The sequence below is a fragment of the Scyliorhinus canicula genome, chromosome 28 (assembly GCF_902713615.1).
Source record: "Scyliorhinus canicula chromosome 28, sScyCan1.1, whole genome shotgun sequence".
Lineage (NCBI taxonomy): Eukaryota > Metazoa > Chordata > Chondrichthyes > Carcharhiniformes > Scyliorhinidae > Scyliorhinus > Scyliorhinus canicula.
This window is the reverse complement of record NC_052173.1, coordinates 18,272,288-18,290,449: the sequence shown is the minus strand read 5'-3', so window position 1 is coordinate 18,290,449 and position 18,162 is coordinate 18,272,288. Positions and strand designations below refer to the sequence as shown.

The 18,162-nt window shown below is 49.7% G+C and overlaps 1 long non-coding RNA gene across 1 annotated transcript; it reads right to left on the bottom strand.

The window, feature by feature from the left end:
* Positions 1-463: 463 nt before the first annotated feature.
* Positions 464-17,489, bottom strand: LOC119958164. Its single transcript, XR_005458970.1, has 3 exons — positions 16,219-17,489; positions 5,497-6,189; positions 464-1,188 (listed from the first exon to the last, which is right to left on the bottom strand). It is a non-coding gene; the product is annotated as an uncharacterized LOC119958164 (long non-coding RNA).
* Between the last annotated feature and the right edge of the window lie 673 nt (positions 17,490-18,162).

The following is an 18,162-nucleotide window of genomic DNA, read 5'->3' as shown; positions in this document are numbered from 1 at the left end:
AATAATAATCCCGTTTGCTGTTATTCCTACCAAAATGGATAACCTCACATTTGTCAACATTGTATTCTATCTGCCAGACCCTAGCCCATTCACTTAACCTATCCAAATCCCTCTGCAGACTTCCAGTATCCTCTGCACTTTTCGCTTTACCACTCATCTTAGTGTCATCTGCAAACTTGGACACATTGCCCTTGGTCCGCAACTCCAAATCATCAATGTAAATTGTGAACAATTGTGGGCCCAACACGGATCCCTGAGGGACACCACTAGCTACTGATCGCCAACCAGAGAAACACCCATTAATCCCCACTCTTTGCTTTCTATTAATTAACCAATCCTCTATCCATGCTACTACTTTACCCTTCATGCCATGCATCTTTATCTATGCAGCAACCTTTTGTGTGGCACCTTGTCAAAGGCTTTCTGGAAATCCAGATATACCACATCCATTGGCTCCCCGTTATCTACTGCACTGGTAATGTCCTCAAAAAATTCCACTAAATTAGTTAGGCATGACCTGCCCTTTATGAACCCATGCTGCGTCTGCCCAATGGGACAATTTCTATCCAGATGCTCTGAACTCTCCTTCTCGTGACTCCCTGCCCGCCATCTCTCACCTTTACCTGCTTCCTCCGCGATCGGAGGACTCATGTGTGTAGTACTGGAAATGGCCACCACCACACTGGTGGTGCTGCTGAGTACAGACGAGCTGTCAGCCAATCAGGCAGGAAGGCCACTTGGCGGGAGTGACTCCTGTCCCCGGGCTCTTTGGTCCCAGAGAAGGCCCACTGCTGGCCTGTGAAGTGATTGAGTGACACAAGATGCAACAGCCCTTTGTACAAAGAGGCGGTGTCTTGCTAGCTCTCGGGCTGCTGCCTCCACCCTCCTTCACTTCCTCTCGCGGACCCTCCTGCTCACCGCCCCTCCTGATTTATGCGTCTCACCTACTCACCGCCTCTCTCTCCTGCTCCCTCTCGCTTGCTGCTTCCCACTCTCTAACCCTCACTCGGAGGAGGCGAGCAAGGGAGTGACAGGGTTGTCAAGCAGGAGCAGTGTGGGCCGTGTACTGAATACTGTTGCCCTTGATCAGCCAGGCCCTGCCACGCTTCGATGTTACCCTGCTCCAGTGTCTCATGTGTCCCTCTACCTCCAGTCCTCCAGGCACGAACCAGTGCATCAGTCTGCGATCTGCAAGAAAAAATTGACACTGTTGCAAATTAGAAATCCATTTCTGATACAATGCACATTTTGCCAAATACAGTCATGAAACCAGCATTGGTTAATTTGGAATCTCAGTAGGAAATTGAGTCACTGAGAGCCAATCAGAAAAGAACTCAATCTATTCTCCTAGATGTTCCGCACTTTCTCACTCGAGTCTCACTTGGCGTTGATGTTAAGTCCCAGGCACTGACCTGTTACAGTTCAATTCTACATGACACTGAGTTTGAAAGTAATAGAACCGGTAGTGCGGCACAGTGGTTAGCACTGCTGCCTCACCGTTCAATTCCAGCCTTGGGTGACTGGAGTCTGCACGTTCTCCCCGTGTGTGCGTGGGTTTCCTCCGGGTGCTCCAGTTTCCTCCCACAGTCCAAAGATGTGCAGGTTAGGTGGATTGGCCATGATAAACTTCCCCTAGGTGGGGATAGGGAAGTGGATTGGGCAAAGGTAGGGTGCTCTTTGAGAGGATCAGTGCAGAGCTGATGGGCCAAATGGCCTCCTTCTGCACTGTGGGGATTCTATGATTCTATGAACCCCACTCCTTCCCCCCCCATAGGACCATCTGTCCAGTTTTGCTCCCACTGAGCACTGAACTGTGTTTTATGATTAACACATTCTGCTACCTTATCATTAGGCCACTATTAACACCTTCTTCAGTCCCAAATGGTACCATTAACACCACCTTTGGGCTGGATTCTCTATTTCAGGGACTATGTCCCTATGCTGTCCTGAAAACTGTGGTCTTTTACGCCAGAAAAACTGGTGTCAAAAGGCCCCATGTACATAGCCCTGCAGGGGGCTGGCAGGGACCCGTCGTGAAACTCGCAGCTCTAGCTGCAGATACGGCTCCCCGCGCCTCCGGGTCAGAGGCCGCGCATGCGCACAGCGGTGGCTTCCAGCGGCCACGCCGTGCTCCATGGTGGATTCAGACCGCGGACCTGGATCGCAGAAATAGTGACCCCGATTGGCCGCACACCCGACACGGACCGCCTGCACAATGAAGGCCCAGTCCCGTATGAGGCCCCCCCCCCCTCCGGTCGGCCCGCCCCTCACCATGGTGGCCGCGGACAGAGTTCACAGCCGCCTCAAGAGTGTCCCGAATGGCAGGACCATGTTAGATCCACACCGTCAGGACATCGGCCAGTCAGGGGAGGAGAATAGCGGGGCAGGCCTCTGGCAATGGATGGTGGATACGCGGCGTACTCCCCAGTGATGCCGATTGTGGGGGGGGCCAGAGAATCGGGGAACCGCCGCCGGTCCCGATTCCATGCGCAAAAATGGCTTCTCTGCCCCAGCGCCGGACGCGATTTCGGCATCGGGGTGCGGAGAATCAAGCCCTTTGGGAGCGATTCTCCGCCCCCCACGCCGGGTGGGAGAATAGCAGGAGGGCCTCCCGACATTTTTCACGCCCTCCCGCTATTCTCGCCCCCCCCCCACGCCACAAATCGCCGCTCACCATTTTTTACGGTGAGCGCCGATTCTCCGAGGCCGATGGGCCGAGCGGCCGGGCCTTCACGCCCGTTTGAACACAGCAGCAAACACACCTGCTTGCTGCCGTCGTGAAACGGGCGCCAGATGCCCGTTTGGGGCATCTGGGGGCCCGATTGGCACGGTAGTACCACGGCCGTGCCAAGGGGGCATAGGCCCACGATCGGTGCCCACCGATTGCGGGCCGTGCGTCTGTAACGGACGTACTCTTTTCCCTCTGCCACCCCACAAGATCAAGCTGCCACGTCTTGCGGGGCGGCTGAAGGAAAAAACGGCAACTGCGCATGCGCGGGTTGGCATTGTCCAACCTGCGCATGCGTGGCTGACGTCATCAGCTGTGTCAGCCGGCTTGATGCTTGGCGTGCGGCCTTGACAACCGTCGTCAAGGCCGCGCCGCTGTGACGCATGGGGCAGCATTCCTAGCCCCGCCTGGGGGGGTGGAGAATCGGCCCCGGAAGCGGGTGTGAAGGCTGCCATGGGTCACGGCCTGTCCCACGGCAGCCTTTACGATTCTCCGCATTTGCGGAGATTCTCGCCCAATTGTCTTTTGGCCGGGCAGCACGGTGGCCTAGTGGTTAGCACAACCGCCTCACGGCGCTGAGGTCCCAGGTTCGATCCCGGCTCTGGGTCACTGTCCGTGTGGAGTTTGCACATTCTCCCCGTGTTTGCGTGGGTTTCGCCCCCACAACCCAAAAATGTGCAGAGTAGGTGGATTGGCCACGCTAAATTGCCCCTTAATTGGAAAAAATAATTGGGTAATCTAAATTAAAAAAAAAAAAAAAATTGTCTTTTGGCCGTGGCATTTTTGTCAATCTCTCCATAGCTCCGATATTTCCATTCTGGCCCACCCCCTCTCCAACTATATAATTCATCACTTTTCTATCCCTCTTCAGCTTTGTAGAAGTCATACAGACTTAAATGTTAACTGTTTCTCTCTCCACAGATGCTGCCAGACCTGCTGAGTTTATCCAGCATTGTCTGTGTTTGTTTCAGAAGTTCTTTCTGGCTGAATTATACCTCTAGTTCTGTTTAATATCTTTGTTTACTGTTACTGGCATGAGAAACTTCTATTCCTGTATATTGTTCATTGCACTGTGTGGAGGGGGAAGTGTTTTCTTCTCTCTGCGTGAATCTCTTGCTGATATATTTTATCCGGGCACACTTCTACATGCAAAAAGTGCGGCCATTAATCTATCTGTAAAGTTCTTGATGGAGTATTTGCTCATTGAAATTTAAATTCAAACATTGCTTTAAAAACACAAAGTGTAGAAATGGCGTGATATTACCAAAGGGTCAACTAGTCAAGTGCCAGCACCAACTGAGCTGTGTTTGAGACTGTGTGAAGCGAGATTAATGTTACCAGAGGGTGAGCTCGGCCCTGAGCTGTGTTTGAGACTGTGTGAAGCGAGATTAATGTTACCAGAGGGTGAGCTCGGCCCTGAGCTGTGTTTGAGACTGGGTGAAGCGAGATTAATGTTACCAGAGGGTGAGCTCGGCCCTGAGCTGTGTTTGAGACTGTGTGAAGCGAGATTAATGTTACCAGAGGGTGAGCTCGGCCCTGAGCTGTGTTTGAGACTGTGTGAAGCGAGATTAATGTTACCAGAGGGTGAGCTCGGCCCTGAGCTGTGTTTGAGACTGTGTGAAGCGAGATTAATGTTACCAGAGGGTGAGCTCGGCCCTGAGCTGTGTTTGAGACTGGGTGACGCGAGATTAATGTTACCAGAGGGTGAGCTCGGCCCTGAGCTGTGTTTGAGACTGTGTGAAGCGAGATTAATGTTACCAGAGGGTGAGCTCGGCCCTGAGCTGTGTTTGAGACTGTGTGAAGCGAGATTAATGTTACCAGAGGGTGTGCTCGGCCCTGAGCTGTGTTTGAGACTGGGTGAAGCGAGATTAATGTTACCAGAGGGTGAGCTCGGCCCTGAGCTGTGTTTGGAGGACTGGGTGAAGCGAGATTAATGTTACCAGAGGGTGAGCTCGGCCCTGAGCTGTGTTTGAGACTGTGTGAAGCGAGATTAATGTTACCAGAGGGTGAGCTCGGCCCTGAGCTGTGTTTGAGACTGTGTGCAGCGAGATTAATGTTACCAGAGGGTGAGGTCGGCCCTGAGCTGTGTTTGAGACTGTGTGAAGCGAGATTAATGTTACCAGAGGGTGAGCTCGGCCCTGAGCTGTGTTTGAGACTGTGTGAAGCGAGATTAATGTTACCAGAGGGTGAGCTCGGCCCTGAGCTGTGTTGAGACTGGGTGAAGCGAGATTAATGTTACCAGAGGGTGTGCTCGGCCCTGAGCTGTGTTTGAGACTGTGTGAAGCGAGATTAATGTTACCAGAGGGTGAGCTCGGCCCTGAGCTGTGTTTGAGACTGTGTGAAGCGAGATTAATGTTACCAGAGGGTGAGCTCGGCCCTGAGCTGTGTTTGAGACTGGGTGAAGCGAGATTAATGTTACCAGAGGGTGAGCTCGGCCCTGAGCTGTGTTTGAGACTGTGTGAAGCGAGATTAATGTTACCAGAGGGTGAGCTCGGCCCTGAGCTGTGTTTGAGGACTGTGTGAAGCGAGATTAATGTTACCAGAGGGTGAGCTCGGCCCTGAGCTGTGTTTGAGACTGGGGTGAAGCGAGATTAATGTTACCAGAGGGTGAGCTCGGCCCTGAGCTGTGTTTGAGACTGGGTGAAGCGAGATTAATGTTACCAGAGGGTGAGCTCGGCCCTGAGCTGTGTTTGAGACTGGGTGAAGCCTGTTATAAATACACATCAGGGACATCCAATTAGAGATTGTCACAATGTCACTCTTCTTACCTGCTTTTTAAAAAATGGTCCAATAAAAGACTTTACATAAGGAGGATTAACAAATTCCTTTTCTTTGCTGAATCCTGTTGACTGGGCCTCTTCCCTCTGGAATTCCGGCACTGAATCCATCCCCGGAAGCTGTGATCAAAGTCGTCTCCTGCTGATGTTTGTTCAGATTCAGAGATTGAACGTGCCCAGACAGTCCCAGTTGTGATCTTCTCCACGGTATAAAACTATCCCATGTACGAATCCAGTGAAGGAATCCATCCCAGAAATGACATCCATCAGTCGGCCCTTTGTGTTTCCCCCCAGATGATTGACAGATATTCAACATTGAACCAATCAATGTGTCCAGGTCACCCTGTTACAAACACTGCACCCAAACCATGGGCTTGTTCTTTGGATATCCTGTTTCTGTGAGTAACTGATTGTTGACACGCCAACATTTATCTCCCATCAACAAGTGAATCTTGCTTCATAAATAAAGAACTTGCTAGAAGCATTCCATTGGTCAGGCAGCATCTGTGGAGAGATAGAAACAAAGTTCATGTTTCAGCTCGGTCACTTTGTGCCACAAGTAAATCTCACCGTTTTTCCAAGTGATTGCAGCATTGGGGTTGGATGGTGAACAGGTTCACAATGTTCTTGGAGAACTGCTGAGATTGTTCCAGCCTTTGCCTCCCGCTGCCAGTAACCATCGGCCTACAGCAAGAGAAAAAGACAATGTCAACTTTTGCAGCTCTGTGTTGATTCCCAAAGTAAGAAGTCTTACAACACCAGACGCGTGAATCTAGAATATCTGCTCATACAGAAGCAAGAGTGATAACAGCCTCACCAAGGCATGTGATAGAACCGTAAATGACAGGGCAGAGGAAGAACCAATAATAATAATTAATAATTGTTTATTGTCACAAGTATGAAGTTATTGTGAAAAGCTCCCAGTCGCCACATTCTGGTGCCTGTTCAGGGAGGCTGGTACTAGAATTGAACCTACACTGCCGGCTTTGTTCTGTGCGACAAACCAGCTGCCTAGCTCACTGAGCTAAACCAGCCCTCTAACAGAATTAATGAAATGAAAAGCTACTGCTTACTGTCACCAGAAGAATGGACTTGCTTAAATCCTTCCTTTTGTCATTTAATCTCTCCTGTTTTCTAACCTGTCACACATCTGTGGTAACGTGGCCCCTTTAAGGGACGGGCCCTCGCGGTCCATGTGACCTGCCTGGAACCTATCACGTGGGAGCACGCAAACCCTGAGCGAGCGATGGGAAAAAAGCATGGGGCCCTGGGAGTGGGGTCCCGGGCAGAGTGGGCCAGGGAGCCAGAGAGTGCAGACCTGTTTAGTGACTCTGTGTCTGAGTTTACTTGTTACCAATAAACCCTTGTTCAGTTACTGGAATTCTCTCTGGTATTGCCTTCAGCCACCACATTGGCAATGAGTGTAAACCGGATTGATTGCAAGTCCCCGGTAATTCAGAATTTGACGGGGAAAGGAGAAGCCTCCAAAATGAAGAGAAGTTGAAAAGAGTCACTGGCATCATCAAAACAGTGAGTGAAAACGCCATGATTGGGAAGTTAGACCATTCGACCAGTGGGCCGAAGACAGGAGCCATTATATCGAACGGCTCAGTTACTTTTTCACATAACGGGGGAGGATAAACGGAAGGTTATTCTACTCCCGGTGTGTGGGCCCCAGGCTTACAAACTCATCAGGAATTTGACGTCGCCAGAGGCTCCCGACAGAAAGTCATTCGACCAGTTGGTGGCGCTGGTTCGGGAGCCTTTCAATCTCAGACCCTCAATCCTATTACAACAATATGAGTTTAATTTGCTGTCAAGGACCCAGGAGAGATAGATAGTCTCTGCCTTCTTTGCCAAGTGGTTGAGCATTGTGAGTTTGGCACAGCGCTTGGTGATATGTTGCACAGCTGTTTAGTGTCACAAAGTGTTATTAACGACATACGTGTGCTTCTGGCTGAAACAAAGGTTACTCGAGACAGGGTGATCGAGATTGCTCAGGCAAATCCAAGAGCGCATAGAGGGGCGCATCAGAGCTATAAAGCATGCGAGAGAGTGAGGTGAACTAGCGGTATGGCTGTAAGGCACGCAGCCAGGTCCACAGGCACAGAGGAATTCAGCTACGATCCCTAGGAACAGTATCGTAGTCAGTGGCCAGAAAAGAAAACGGGTTGTCAGCCCAGGAGTCAAGACGTCTGCTGCTGATGTGGGGGAGGCCCATCCCCAGGAAGCGTGCAGACATTATTTGTTTTCGGAGCAATGGGAAAGGCCACACCCAGGCACGCTGTCACGCCAGGCAGAGCACACCAAATCAAAGGAAATAGCAAGTTATGACTCCGGTGAACAAAGTGGAGAGGAATTCAGATCACAAATCTGAAACGTACAGATTAAACATAGTGAAGGTGAGGAAAACAGGCCTGATTGGCATAGCCCTCACAGTAAATGGAGGACCACTAAAGATGGAGGTCGACACCAGGGTGAAAGGTCGGTTGTGGGTGAACAAACGTTCAAATATCTTCCAGGAGTTTAGTCTTTGAACCTATGTAGCACAACGGCCATGTTGGTGACATATACGTGGGAAACCCTGAAAATTCTGGAGACAACCAGTGTTGTATCAGCAACTGGATGCCCAGCTACCTACGATCACTGTCGAGGGACATCGGCCAACTCTCATGCAATGGAATTGGCTGCGCCAAATCAAGATGAACTGGTTAGAGATCCTCAAAACTTTGGATAGTGTTTTATTTAAATATGGAGAAGTATTCCAGAATGAGTTGGGTCGAATAAGTGGAGTAAAGGTCAAGATTTATATCAGCCCTGAGTCCACACCAAAGTTCCTTACGCCTTATAGCAAAACGTGGAAGCCAAACCTAAACGCCGAGAAGGATTAGGAATTATCAAACCCATGCAGCTTTCTGAATGGGCAGCATCCATTGTTCCTGTGCTAAAACCAGACCTCAGAATATGCATTCCAAGTTTACAATAAACCAGGCAGCCCAAGTAGACAAATACCCAATTCCATGAATTGAAGACCTTTATGTGAAATTGACAGGAGGCCTCACAAACACCAAACCCAGCCTCAGTCATGCCTATTTCCAGTTAGAACTGGATGAAGATTCCCATAAGAACTAGGAGCAGGAGTAGGCCATCTGGCCCCTCGAGTCTGCTCCGCCATTCAATGAGATCATGGCTGATCTTTTTGTGGACTCAGCTTCACTTTCTGGCCCGAACACATAACCCTTAATCCCTTTATTCTTCAAAAAACTATTTGTCTTTGCCTTAAAACATTTAACAAGGTAGCCTCAACTGCTTCACTGGGCAAGGAATTCCATAGATTCACAACCCATTGGGTGAAGAAGTTCCTCCTCAACTCAGTCCTAAATCTGCTTCCCCTTATTTTGAGGCTATGCCCCCTAATTATAGTTTCACCCACCAGTGGAAACAACCTCCCTGCTTCTATCTTGTCTATTCCCTTCATAATTTTATATGTTTCTATAAGATCCCCCCTCATTCTTCTAAACTCCAACGAGTACAGTCCCAGTCTACTCAATCTCTCCTCATAAGCCAATCCTCTCAACTCTGGAATCATCCAAGTGAATCTCCTCTGCACCCCCTCCAGTGCCAGTACGTCCTTTCTCAAGTAAGGATACCAAAACTGAACACAGTGCTCCAGGTGTGGCCTCACCAGCATCCTATACAGCTGCAACATAACCTCCCTGCTTTTAAACTCCATCCCTCTAACATTGAAGGACAAATTTCCATTTGCCTCGAAAGTTTGCGACTATTAAAACACATGAAGGCCTGTTTCAATCCACCAGATTACCCATTGCATATTCCAGCAGACAATGCAGAATCTGCTCCAGGGCATCCCAAAAGTTGTAGTCTACCCGGGTGATGTTCTAGCAACAGGAACATCACATGAAGAGTACCTAGCAAGCCGAGGAGAGGTGCTGAGAAGATTTAGAGATGCGGGAATCCGACTGGAATACATTTCAAGCCAGTAAAATCACTTACCTAGGGTTCAAAGTGGACTCAAAAGGCCTACATCCACTTGAAGACAAGGGGAGAGCCATAAGAGAAATCCCAGCACCTAAGAACATGGCAGAATGAAAGGCCTTCTTAGGAATGGTACAATATTATGGTCAGTTTGTCCCCAACATAGCCACGACGTTAGCACCACAACACGTGCTCTTTAGAAAACACCAGCGTTGGCATTGAAACTAATCACAGGAGCAGCCTTCCGGCTTGGGTACGCCAATCATCTTAACTTTCAATGCATCGCCACATGGAATAGGGGCGGCCCTATCCTGTAACATGCCTCAGAGAGACCAACCGGCTTCGCCTCCAGAACTCTTTGCGATGCTGAGCGGAAATACACACAGATCGAGAAAGAAGGTCTTGCCGTAATTTACAGCGTCAAGAAATTTCACCAGTATGTTTATGGGCGACGCTTCACAATAGTAACTGAGCACAATCTCTGTTGGGGCTCCTCTGTGAAGATAAGCCAATACCTCCAATCACCTCTGCCAGGGTACACTGGCGAGCCTTGTTGCTGGCGGCCTACAATTGCATCTCTCCGCACAGGCCAGACACACAATTTTCAAACTCTTGATGAGCTGAGTCAGTTCTCGCTCCCAAAGAACCTGGCGCCACCACCGATGCTTAAAGAAATCTTCCTGGCACAAAAATGTCTTGACAATTGGCAATAACATCAGGTCATATAAAGAACTGGACACAACGCGACCCAATCCTGTCCAAAGTGAAGCACATGATCATGATCTTGAAGTGGCACAGTGGTTAGCACTGCTGCCTCGCAGCGGCAGGGACCCGGGTTCAATTCCCGGCTTGGGTGACTGTCTGTGCGGAGTCTGCACGTTCTCCCCATGGGTTTCCTCCAGGTGCTCTGGTGTCCTCCTACAGTCCAAAGATGTGCAGGTTAGATAGATTGGCCATGATAAATTGCCCCTTAGTGTCCAAGATGTGCAGGTTAGGTTGCAGGGTTCCGGGAATCGAGCGGGGACGTGGGCCTAGGTAGGGTGCTCTTTCAGAGGGTCGGTCTAGACACAATGGCCGAATGGCCTCCTTCTGCACTGTAGGTATTCTATGATGATCCTAACCAGGTGGCACTCAGGTAAATCTGACCAGTTAAGGCCTTCCGTCACTCGCAAAGTCAAACTCAGTTGTGAGGATGGAGTCGTACTCTGGGGTTCCTGAGTGGTGATACCACCCCCAGCAAAAGAGCCACTGTTGCAGTAATTGCACAGCACCCATCCGGGCCAGAAGTAAATGAAAATGCCAGCTAGGAAGCTAGGAGCTATATTTGGTGGACCACCATAGACAAGGATATTGAACACATGGTGCGCCAATGCGGCCCTTTGCCAACCACCCATGGGAATGGCCTGGTCATCCATGGATGAGGGTACATGTGGACGTCGCAGACCGCTTATTGGGAAGAATGTTCCTCATCTTGTCTAACGTCCACTCAAAGTGGTTGGATGCCCAAGAAAGAAATGGAGACGACATCCTTGACAGCCACAATGGAGGCCCTGCAGTGGATATTCACTACCCATGGCCTCCCCAAAGTAATGGTGTCCAACAACAACACTGCATCCGCTGGAGAAGAGTTTCAGCATTTTGTTGGAACAAATGGCATTCAGCAAACAAGAACATCACCCGCCTCACACGGGTCAGCGGATTGAGCTGTGTCCATGTTCAAAACAGCCATGAAGAGGCAGTCCAGCAGACCACTACGTCTTAGGTTGGCCAACTTTCTTCCATCTTATAACACAACCCCCATACCACCACGGGCATCACACTGCCGGTATTACTCATCGACCATCGCTTCACAACCTGATTGGACTTGGTTTTCCTGAATTTGGTGGTGAGGGTAGAGGCTGGAAGGTCTCTCAGAGGAAATAGCACATTTCACACGAAGGAGACTGGTCATTTCAAGTGGGCGACCTGGTTCCCATCAGGAATTTGACCTCAGGCCCACTTTGGCTACCAGGCAAAATTGTATTAAAGTCAGGTCGAGTCCCATACGTGTTGGATTTGAGTGCCACGACAGTGTGGAAGAAAGTTGACCACGTAAGAAGCTGAGGGACCACAAACCCAATCTCAGAACAGTTGGAGCCAGTAGCCAGCACCAGTGCTCCCATGGCGGAGCTAGAACAGAGGGAATGTCAGAGTTCTGAAGATGCCCCGTCGATGACCCAGGAGGGAGCTGGAGAACGGTATGCCTCTGCAGTAGTGGTCGAATATCAGAGACAATCTTCCACAGATGACAGGGATGCTACGAGTTGTCATCCAACGAGTTGGAGGAGCCGATTGGGGAGCTAGGATGGTCTACAAGGCCCAGAAAATCCCCCGACAGATTGACATTGTGGTGTACTGCTGTGGACTCCCTCCGCTTGTGATTCTCAACCCTTTTTATTGTATAAAGAACATAGAACAGTACAGCACAGTACAGGCCCTTCAGCCCACGATGTTGTGCAGACCATTTATCCTAATCTAAGATTAACCTAACCTACACCCCTTCAAGTCACTGCTGCCCATGTGCCTGTCTAAGAGTTGCTTAAATGTCCCTAATGACTGACTCCACCACCTCTGCTGGCAGTGCATTCCACACACCCACCACTCTCTGTGTAAAGAACCTACCTCTGACATCTCCCCTATACCTTCCTCCAATCACCATAAAATGATGTCCCCTCGTGACAGCCATTTCCACCCTGGGGAAAAGTCTCTGGCTATCCACTCTATCCATGCCTCTCATCACCTTGTACACCTCTATCAAGTCACCTCTCTGCCTTCTTCGCTCCAGTGAGAAAAGCCCTAGCTCCCTCAACCTTTCTTCATAAGACATGCCCTCCAGTCCAGGCAGCATCCTGGTAAATCTCCTCTGTACCCTCTCCAAAGCATCCACATCCTTCCTATAATGAGGCGACCAGAACTGGACACAATATTCCAAGTCTGGTCTAACTAGAGTTTTATAAAGCTGCAGCAAAACCTCGCGGCTCTTCAACTCAATCCCCCTGTTAATGAAAGCCAACACACCATACGCCTTCTTAACAACCCTATCAACCTGGGTGGCAACTTTGAGGGATCTATGTACGTGGACCCCAAGATCCCTCTGTTCCTCCACACTTCCAAGAATCCTGCCTTTAACCCTGTATTCAGCATTCAAATTCGACCTTCCGTGGGTTAGCCCTGCTGCCTCACGGCGCCGAGGTTCCAGGTTCGATCCCGGCTCTGGGTCACTGTCCATGTGGAGTTTGCACATTCTCCCCGTGTTTGCGTGGGTTTCGCCCCCACAACCCAAAGATGTGCAGGTTAGGTGGATTGGCCATGCTAAATTGCCCCTTAATTGGAAAAAATTAATTGGGTACTCTAAAATTATTTTTAAAAAGAAGAAAAAAAAAATTCGACCTTCCAAAATGAATCACTTCACATTTATCAAGGTTGAACTCCATCTACCACTTCTCAGCCCAGCTCTGCATCCTGTCAATGTCGTGTAACCTGCAACAACCCTCAACACTATCTACAACTCCGCCAACTTTTGTGTCATCGGCAAACTTACTAACCCACCCTTCCACTTCCTCGTCCAAGTCATTTATAAAAACCACAAAGAGCAGAGGCCCCAGAACAGATCCTTGCGGGACACCACTGGTCACCGACCTCCAGGCGGAATACTTTCCATCCACTACCACTCACTGTCTTCTTTCGGCCAGCCAATTCTGTACCCAGACAGCCAAATTTCCCTGTATCCCATGCCCCCTAACTTTCTGAATGAGCCTACCATGGGGAACCTTATCAAATGCCTTACTGAAATCCATATACACCACATCCACTGCCCGACCTTCATCAATGTGTCTCGTCACATCCTCAAAGAATTCAATGAGGCTTGCGAGGCATGACCTGCCCCTCACAAAGCCATGCTGACTATCTTTAATCAAACTATGTTTTTCTAAATAATCATCAATCCTATCCCTCAGAATCCTTTCCAATATTTTGCTCACCACAGACGTCAGACTGATGGGTCTGTAATTCCCAGGGATTTCCCTATTCCCTTTCTGGAACAGGGGAACAACATTCACCTCCCTCCAATCATCCGGTACTATTCCAGTGGAGAGCGAGGACGCAAAGATCATCGCCAACGGCACAGCAATCTCCTCCCTCACTTCCCGTAGTAACCTTGGGTATATCCCGTCAGGCCCAGGGGACTTATCTATCCTGATGCTTTTCAACATTTCCAGCACATCCTCCTTCTTAATATCAACCTGTTTGAGTCTGTTAACCTGGTTCATGCTGTTCTCATGGGCAACAAGGTCCCTCTCTCGAGTGAATACTGAATCAAAATATTTAGAACAGTACAGTACAGCACAGAACAGGCCCTTTGGCCCTCGATGTTGTGCCGAGCAATGATCACCCTACTCAAACTCACATATCCACCCTATACCCATAACCCAACAACTCCCCCTTAACCTTACTTTTTAGGACACTACGGGCAATTTATCATGGCCAATCCACCTAACCCGCACATCTTTGGACTGTGGGAGGAAACCGGAGCACCCGGAGGAAACCCACGCACACACGGGGAGGACGTGCAAACTCCGCACAGACAGTGACCCAGCCGGGAACCGAACCTGGGACCCTGGAGCTGTAAAGCATTGATGCTAACCACTATGCTACCGTGCTGCCCCTATTCATTTAGGGCCTCCCCTACCTCCTCAGACTCTAGGCACAAGTTCCCTCCACTATCGCTGATCGGCCGTACTCTCACTCTGATCATCCTCTTATTTCTCACATAAGTGTAGAACGCCTTATGGTTTTCCCTAATCCTCCCCGCCAGGGCTTTTTCATGCCCCCATCTAGCTCTCCTCAGTCCATTTTTGAGTTCCTTCCTGGCTACCTTGTAACCCTCTAGAGCCGAGTCAGATCCTTGCTTCTTCAACCTTACGTAAGCTTCCTTCTTCCTCTTGACTAGAAGCTCCACTTCTCTTGTCATCCAAGGCTCCTTCACCTTACCATTCCTTCCTCGTCTCAGTGGGACAAAACTATCCAGCACTCACAGCAAGTGCTTCTTCAACAATCCCCACATTACTATTGTGCATTTCCCCAAGAACAATTGTTCCCACTTTATGCTCCTCAGCTCCTGTCCAATAGCAGTATAATTTCCCCTCCACCAATTAAATACCAATTTAATATATAGTAACTGTTCAGTAAATATGTTATTGAGGGATTTAAGGGGGTAGGGATCGGGTAGCGCAGCCCCTTTAAGGGGCGAGCCCTCACAGTCCATGTGACTAGCTCGGGGCCTGTCACGCGGGAGTGCACGAACCCCGACCAATGGGGAAAATGCGTGGCGTCCTTGGCAGAGTGGGCCCAGGAGCCAGAGAGTGAAGAGCTGTTTAGTGACTCTATGCCTGTATAGTTTACCGTTACTTGTTCCCAATAAACCCATGTTCAGTTATACTGGACGTCTCCCTCATATTGCCTTGAGCAACCACAACACCTTCTCTATTATTCTCCCCCATCTTTCCCTGTCTCGGTACTTGTTTAAAACTTGTTACATCTCTAACTTTTCCCAGTTCTGCCATTGACCTGAAACATTGGACGGGATCCTCCTTCCCGGGGACTAAGTACCCACGCAGGCGGGAGAACCGGCTCCAAACACTCCGGCATCAAAAGCCCCCGAAGGTGCGGAATTCTCCACACTTTTGGGGGCTAGGTGGATGGCGGAGGGGTTGGCGCCGCTTCACCGGTGCCGAAGGGACTGTGCGTGTTTGCGCATGCGCCGAAGGGCCGGCGTGAACTCGCGCATGCGCAGACCGGCCGGCAGAGTCTAGTGCATACACAGGGGGGGTTGTCTTCGCCGCGCCGGCCATGGCGGATCCCAACAGAGGCCGGCGCGGAATGAAGGAGTGCTCCCACGGCACAGGCCGCCCGCAGATCGGTGGGCCCCGATTGCGGGCCAGGTAACCGTGGGGGCCCGCCCTGGGGTCAGATCCCCCCGAGGACCGCCCAAGCCGACTTACCTTCCAGGTCCCGCCGTGTGGGACCATTCCTAACCCACGCCGGCAGGACCAGCCAAAAACGGACGGCCACTCGGCCCATCGGGGCCCAGAGAATTGCTGGGCGGGCCGCTGCCAACGGCCTCCGACCGGCGTGGCGTGAACCTCTCCCCCGCTCGAAAACCAGCGCGGGAGAATACAGCAGCCGGCGACGGGGTGGGCTTCTCCACCCACCCCCCCCCCCCCCCCCCAAGGATTCGGCCGGGGGGGGGGGGGGGGGGGGGGGGGGGGAGGGGCGGAGAAACCCACTGATTAGCTCTGTTTCTCTCACCCTAGAGGCTGTCTGATCAGCTGCATATTTCCAACATTTTCTCTCCTTATTTCAGACTTCCCTTATCCACAATATTTAGCTTTTCCGTAGCGCAGTGCTGAATAAGTGAGGCATTAAACAAGGTTGTTACTGTCACTAATTCCTTCCCTTCGTTTCTCATTACAGGTAACAAGTGGTTGTTGATATTCAATCACATCTCAGAGTTAGATATTTCCTTCCCTGTTTTCTTTCCCTTGTGCACTGGGCTGGGATTAGGGCCCAGGGTTCGGCCTGGTCTAAACACACATCAGCGACATCCAGTTAGACATTCTCACAAAATCACAATTCTATTCACTGGTCAGTTTTAATTTATAAAAAGGGTTCCATTCCCACCTAAACCTTAAATCCTGTTGACTGGGCCTCTTCCCTCTGGAATACCGGCATTGAATCCATCCCCGGAAGCTGTGATCAAAGTCGTCTCCTGCTGATGTTTGTTCAGATTCAGAGATTGAACATGCCGACACATTCCCAGTTGTGATCTTCTCCACGGTATAAAACTATCCCATGTATGAATCCAGTGAAGGAATCCATCCCAGAAATGACATCCATCAGTCGGCCCTTTGTGTTTCCCCCCAGATGATTGACAGATATTCAACATTGAACCAATCAATGTGTCCAGGTCACCCTGTTACAAACACTGCACCCAAACCATGGGCTTGTTCTTTGGATATCCTGTTTCTGTGAGTAACTGATTGTTGACACGCCAGCATTTATCTCCCATCAACAAGTAAATCTTGCTTCATAAATAAAGAACTTGCTAGAAGCATTCCATTGGTCAGGCAGCATCTGTGGAGAAATAGAAACAAAGTTCATGTTTCAGCTCAGTCACTTTTTGCCACAAGTAAATCTCACCGTTTTTCCAAGTGATTGCAGCATTGGGGTTGGATGGTGAACAGGTTCACAATGTTCTTGGAGAACTGCTGAGATTGTTCCAGCCGTTTGCCTCCCGCTGCCAGTAACCATCGGCCTACAGCAAGAGAAAAAGACAATGTCAACTTTTGCAGCTCTTGAGAGCACTTTGAGCTGAGTTCAGCCAGGTCGGAGGCTGGACCTGATATTGGGACTCAGTGACAATGGGCTGGGTTTCTACTCACTGTGACATGCACGAGAGTATTCATGTGTGGATTTCAGATGGTGGTAAGAACAGGAACAGCTTATAGAGAAGAACCTGCCCTGGTTGGATCAGCATTGGCAGGGGAACAAGGCAGAACGTTGGATAGAAAAAAGCTTCTTTTTAGTTTACAGCCATTGATTATGTGAGGGACAGTGGAACACTGGTCAATCCAAATAACACCCCTACCACACACAATCATACGTTAAAACCCACTTCTGCTGATCAGACGGTATCGTTGTCTATTAAAGATATGTTTATATCACTACACGTAGAATAAACAAGTGTGTGGGGAGACTGATGTTACCTGAGGGTGAGCGAATCAAGTCTCTGCACTGGTCTGGCTTTGAGATCCCCTCACACACACACCTCAATGCCATCCAGTCAGTTTCCACGACAAAATCACTTGTCCAATCACTTACCACCTTCCTTTTATTTAGAATAAAAAATGATTTTACATCTTTTCTTTATAAATTTCGAGTATCCAATTCACTTTTCCCAATTAAGGGGCAATTTAGTGTGGCCAATCCACCTAGCCTGCACATCTTTGGGTTGTGGGGGTGAAACCCACACAGACACGGGGAGAATGTGCAAACTCCACACGGACAGTGACCCAGAGCCGGGATCGAACCCGGGTCCTCAGCGTCGTAAGGCAGCAGTGCTAACCACTGTGCCACCGTGCTGCCCAAGATGACTTTACATAAGGAGGATTATCAAACTCCTCTTCTTTGCTGAATCCTGTTGGCTGGGCCTCTTCCCTCTGGAATACCGGCACTGGATCCATCCCCGGAAGCTGTGATCAAAGTCGTCTCCTGCTGATGTTTGTTCAGATTCAGAGATTGAACGTGCCGACACATTCCCAGTTGTGATCTTCTCCACGGTATAAAACTATCCCATGTACGAATCCAGTGAAGGAATCCATCCCAGAAATGGCATCCATCAGTCGGCCCTTTGTGTTTCCCCCCAGATGATTGACAGATATTCAACATTGAACCAATCAATGTGTCCAGGTCACCCTGTTACAAACACTGCACCCAAACCATGGGCTTGTTCTTTGGATATCCTGTTTCTGTGAGTAACTGATTGTTGACACGCCAGCATTTATCTCCCATCAACAAGTGAATCTTGCTTCATAAATAAAGAACTTGCTAGAAGCATTCCATTGG